Here is a 6,450-nt window from a genome sequence, read left to right on the forward strand (position 1 = left end):
AAAAAGATTATGCTAACTACCGCCCCCCCCCCCCCCCCCCCACTGAGCGAGATATTGGTCGGCGCGATTTTCACATTTTTAGGCCCCCCCTATCGGCAAATCCTGGATCCGCCATTGGCGGAGCGACTTCCAAAGTGGAGGGGGGGGGGGCAACATAAAAGGGCACTTTCTGGAGAGAAAAAAGGGCACTTACAAAATTTTAAAATTTGTGTCTCATTTTACATGTTACAAGATATTGCTTTAAGCTTCATACTTTGCAGTTGGGTGTGATGGTGTGAATATTCATCGGCGAGCGAACGAACCGAGCGATGACAATTTTTATGATTTGTGAGGTTGCAATGCGAACATTACATCTTATAACGAGTAAAAAAAGAAAAATCCTGGTTGGGGGGGGGGGCGTATAAGCACATTCTCATAACGGAAGACTGAAAAGACCTTTGCTAAATAACATAATTATATCATCTATGAATGCGAGTGAGCGAGCTTTTGGATATACAAATAATCAAATTTTTACCCAATAAATGATGACCTTCGGGGCCGGACCCACCCCCACCCCCTACTTCGGGAACGGAGGGACCGCATGTGTGTTCCGAAAATCTCCGGCTCCTAACAAAAGAAAAAGGTCTACCCGTATTGACTTTACACGCCGGACTTATGCTGAAAGGGGGGGGGGTGTGCTGAAAAGGCTCGTATATACTAGGGACTTTCTAGATTTGCACAACCACAACGTGGACTGCTACGATCGATGTCCTTTTAATGCACTGCCTTGAATGGACGTCACATGTATAAGTCCACGCAAATCTAAAAGTCCCTAATAAAAGGAAAAGGTCTACCCGTATTGACTTTACACATCGGACTTATGCTGAAGGGGGGGATGCTTGGAACACGCATATGCGTACCCTAAATAACACTGAGGGGGGGGGGGGGGGGCTTTGGACAGATACCGAAATCTTCACCAAACTATTTACATTCACCCTTTATTGTCTGATAAGATTTCTATATTGGAAGGAATCCACTTTGCAAACACAAGTTGTTGATGAATCGGGCAAACCTCCGACAAGCGCGCGGGTCACTGTGATAAAATTGTTGCTCTAGTAAATGCATGAAAGTTGAATAACTTACTAGACTTGTCGATTCTGGTTGAAACCGAGACTCCAATCGACCACAATGTATTCACTGATTAAATGTCTAGATTAATCACTTCACCAATAGATATTTTTTTTAAAATGCTTTTCGCCGGTATAGCCCTGAATAACAAAAGGCCATTTTCGTATTTTTGTAACCAAATTTAATACACAAGTCTTTGTGAAGTACCTCAATACAAATTATTTAATTCACCTGATCAAAATAACAGTATTTCAATAGTCAGAATGCAAACTGCATATATTAAGTGTTGCTAGGTAGGGCAAGCAATAACTAATGTATGCAGTTCGGATTCTGTCTTTTGAAATACAATTATTCTCATCAGGTGAATGAAATCGTTTTTATTGAGGCACTTCACAAAAACGTATGCATTAAATTTCGTTGCATTACAAAATTATTGCCTATTTCTTTGTGACCCGCATTCTAACTATTGAATAGAAAAGGACATTACACGTGTATATCAATAATCATCAGCACGTTTAAAGTAGCTCCTGTAATCGTAAATAGATGAATTACTGGCATTATTCGTATTTAAGTTATTAAGAACGCAGATTGTGTATGGTACTAGAGATTTTTATTTGGCCAATATGACCAGCATGACAGCCTCAAGGAGACCTCAAATCGGTACAAGCACACCATTACCAGATTCTCTGACGCCGAATACCCCCTCAATATATAAACTGTTATTATACTAGCCCATTTCCTACGAAACTACACTTGACCTGTAACTATCAGATGGCGGCCATTTTGGATTTGACCAAAATAACCAGTAAGGCAGCCCCAAGGAGACCTTAAATCAATGAAAGAACATCAAAATCAGATTCTCTGACCCCCAAAACCCTATAAATATATAAACTAGTATCATACAAGCGCTTTTCCTTTTGGAACTACGCTTGACCTTCAACTCAGAAGGCGGTCATTTTGGATTTGCCCAATATGGCAGTCCCAGAGAGCGCCCTTCTTGGCGTCCGGCAGAAATCGTAAAAGTATGGTATAATCTACCTCTGTGCCAAATTTGGTGCTTTTAGAAGAATCTGCACCAAAATATCCCTAACAGCCCCCACTATTATGACCATTAATAAGGGAATGTGCGTCCGTTCAAGATTAATGTCTGTGCGCGCGAGCTCTTGTAATACATAGCATATATGGTCAACAGCATATGCCTATACAAATCCCTTCTGGCTCTTTGGGATGCACGGGAACCCTCATATTTTGTTCATATTCGGATAGAATATGAGTCGGAGATGTGATTTCATGTCTCATTTGGCCATTAAGTATATCGTGTCATCATCATATTAACCTTAGAACTCAAAATACGAATTTGCATATTATGACGTCAGCATATTTATGAAAAATTGACTGTATCTCTGTAAATGTTGATTGATTCTCTTCATAATGTTGATATATTGTAGTTGAGGCAATTGTCTTCAAGATCACTACACATTATTTTTCATTTTGATGACGTCATCATAGTGAAAATTGCGATTAAAGGTAACTTGACAGATTTTCTTCATTTGCTCGTTAAGCCTATGGGAGGTGCCAATTTCGTTCAAATCATGGATCTACATGACATTAATCTTTGAGCACTATATAGCTTATTTGTGCTCTATGTTCTCCCAAATGTTGGTATGTTATAGCTGAGACGATGGGCTATAAAAGTTGTGTCTTTGGTTTTTTTATCAGATGGTGGGATCATGTCGAGATTTTCAAATGAATGCTGAATTCGCAAATTCTGTAGAACATTGCAGGAATTATGCATATGTCACGTATGTCCTATTTGTGGAATTTAAACGTTAGCAGTTTCCTAGTATTCAAATTAAACAAGGAAACCCCTTTACTTTCTAGACTTTACTGTCAGGCACTACTGAGTGACTGACCGACTTTTTTTCCTCTGGTAATAAAATACATAAAATGAGCTTAAAAGGTACTTGAGCATTTGTCCACATCAATAACCCACTTCTTGTAATGGCTCAAAATAAACTGATTTAATCTATGCGCAGTACAATATAGGTAAAACATGACGGGTAGAGAATTTCATGGAAGAAGATGAAATTGTGAAAATGCATTCTTCTTTACGTCAATCAGGGTCAAAGGTGTAACTGCTTATATTGTACGGGGTCAATGTTCATATATTGTCTCAATCTACACTGTCGCTCATAAAGGTGGAATATTTTTGGTTTACCCCAATTTACGGAATTATTTTAAAAATAATTTAAAAATAACAGATCTAGATAATAGTATACATTATCAGATTTTATCGAATAATAATTTGACAATGTGTGTTTTGCGTGACTGCTAAAGCATGTGTATGCTACTATGCTTATCAAATAGGGGACCTACGCCCTTAAGTCATAAATGACAGTAATGAGGATTAATGCCCCACAAAAGGGCACTAATATAGCACATCGACACGGTTTTGATCCTGGGGCCTTACAGTTACGAGGCCATTGCTTTGTCACTGAACCATGACTGCACGCAGCGGGGGCTAGGGTAGGGGACAGTTTCCATAAATTAAAAAAAACACAGAAAATGCAATAAATTTTCAATAATTTATTGCATTTTACCCCGGTCCCCAACATAAACAAATCCTCTGGATGGCCATGCATTTTGGCTCAAGGTATGGGCACACAGAGGATTTCTTTCTGTTGGGAACCGGGGTAAAATGCAATAAATTATTGAAAAATTATTGCATTTTCTGTGGTATTTTTTATTTATGAAAACTGCACCCTAGCCCCCGCTGCGTACAGTCATGGTTCAGTGACAAAGCAATGGCCTCGTAACTGTGAGGCCCCAGGATCAAAACCGTGTCGATGTGCTATATAAGTGCCCTTTTGTGGGGCATTAATCCTCATTACTGTCATTTATGACTTAAGGGCGTAGGTCCCCTAATTAATAAGCATAGAAGCATACACATGCTTTAGCAGTCACGCAAAACACACATTTGCATAATTTATTATTCAATAAAATCTGAGAATGTATACTTTTATATAGATCTATTATTTTTAAATTATTTTTAAAATAATTCCGTAAATTGGGGTAAAACAAAAATATTCCACCTTTATGAGCGACAGTGTATCTTCCATAGATACTACAAAGTTGAAACTTTTCATATGGATAGACCTTAATAGGAAGAGCGTTTTAGAAGATAATATAAAATCTTGAAAATACATTCTTCATTATTTAAAAGATTAGCATACGTATCTCCTAAATCATCAAAGTGACAAAAGCAAGTTATTATTATTACCATTTATTATTCTGCCCTTAATTTGTTCGCAGGATATCTCAATAATGAAAAAAAGCCATTATCATGAAACTTGCGATGATGATTGATATTAGTATAACTTAGAATTGTGTTACTTTTCAGTAACTCGAGATCATCGTGACGTCATCCAGGCGCTATTTTAATCATATCTTCATAACGAGTCATTCAGTCATCAAAACTGAACCATGTCTAAACACATTAACTTCAGGTCAAGGTTTGACATAACATCTCATCAAATTCCGCGCGCGTCTGAATTTTAAAATGCTCAAAATCATTTTTTAATCAAAACAGAGTATGTTCTAGGCCATTTAAAGCATTTCGAAAATTATGCACGCGCGTTTTTCCGTGTAACGCCATTACACAACATAGAAATGCTATTTTTGTTTCTTTCATGACCATTCATAACAGGGTGAGAATCCATTCAAGATAAATGTCCGTACGCACGAGCTCTACATACCATATATGGGCAAAAACATCCCTATACAAAATCCATAATAGCTCTTTGGGATGCACCTGAACCCCAATTTTTTTTCATATTTAGATAGAGAATGAGTCGGAAATGTGATTTAATGTCTCATTTGGCTATTAAAAATATTCTGACATCATCATAATGGCCTTCCAACTAAAAATACGAATTTGCATATTAGGAAGTCAGCACATTTATGGAAAATCGATTGTATCTCTGTAAATATTGATCAATTTTCTTCAAAATTTCGATATGTTGTAGCTTAGACAATTCTCTACAAGCTTAGTTTAACCATTTTTCATTTTGATGACGTCATCATAGTAAAAGATTATAGGCCTCATGTCAGAAATTTCTTAATGTGCATGTTATGCCTATAGAAGGTGAATTTCGTTCACGTCATGAATCTACATGACACTGTTTTTTAAGAATTTTTAAGCAGTATCTTGCTTATTTTTGCTCTATTTTGTCTCAAATTTTAGTTGACCAGCCCACCTATATATGCTTGTTCCAAACAAGTATGTCTAGTTTTTCATTGTTATTAAAGAGAAGTTGATCCCCGTATAGAACTAATATGAAAACATCACAGTAGAAGTGTACTCTTGTTAGACAATATTGTAATTTAATATCATGCCATCCACACGGTACTCCATCTGTGGGGTATTGTTAGGTGCCGATGTGCCCACGAGGACCCTCATCGACTGACTGTATGCGATGTAGGGTAGATAGTGTTCTTGTGCTGCAGGATGTGTTGCTCACCATGCTTTTCCTCAAAGCTGGCCGTCTTCCTCTGTTCTCCTTGTCCTGCTCACATTTGGATATCCTATACCAAGTACCAGGGATAATCCCTGATCCTACCAAGTACACGCGACCGCCTCACAACTCTTGTGGCACCCATGCTATCTAGCCAACCTCTCTCTTGTTCGTTTCACGTTCAAAAGTACACTGGTTATCTGGCAAACAGTTCAATCAATATTACATAATTATGTTCAAGAAATATTGTACCAATTAAAGAAAACTCTATGTAGATTTATTTATACATGAATTATTAAGAAATGAATTCCAACATTTCCTGCAGCCGATCAACGTTGGGTACTTAGCAAAGAATTGATCTTTTAGCTGCCGGCTTACCGATAGCCTGAAAGGGGGATAGAAATAACATTCAAAGACTTGATGACAAATTTGCCCGAGTTGCCCGTATTTCCTTAAAATTTGAGTACAAACATGTACAAAACATCTAACGATACTCTTTAATATAGGCGTGACACTAAAAGTAGACATTTATTTGAAGACCGATCCTAAAGCGGTACATGTTCCTGAAACTCACCGAACAGAAGTCTTGAAGATCATCAAGAGCCCCAACAATCTAAGCCGCGTTGAATCTCTAGAATGAATATTAGTGGGGGCTGTTAGGGCTAAATAGGGGTTGTTTGGTGCAGATTCTTCTAAAAGCACCAAATTTGGCCCAGGGGTAGATTATACCATTATACCATTATACCACCCTCTGGGTATGCCATATTGGGCAAATCCAAAATGGCCGCCATCTGAGTTAAAGGTCAAGCGTAGTTACGAAAGGAAATGG

Source organism: Strongylocentrotus purpuratus, unplaced genomic scaffold (assembly GCF_000002235.5).
Source record: "Strongylocentrotus purpuratus isolate Spur 01 unplaced genomic scaffold, Spur_5.0 spur5_contig_852, whole genome shotgun sequence".
In the NCBI taxonomy this organism is placed as follows: Eukaryota; Metazoa; Echinodermata; class Echinoidea; order Camarodonta; family Strongylocentrotidae; genus Strongylocentrotus; species Strongylocentrotus purpuratus.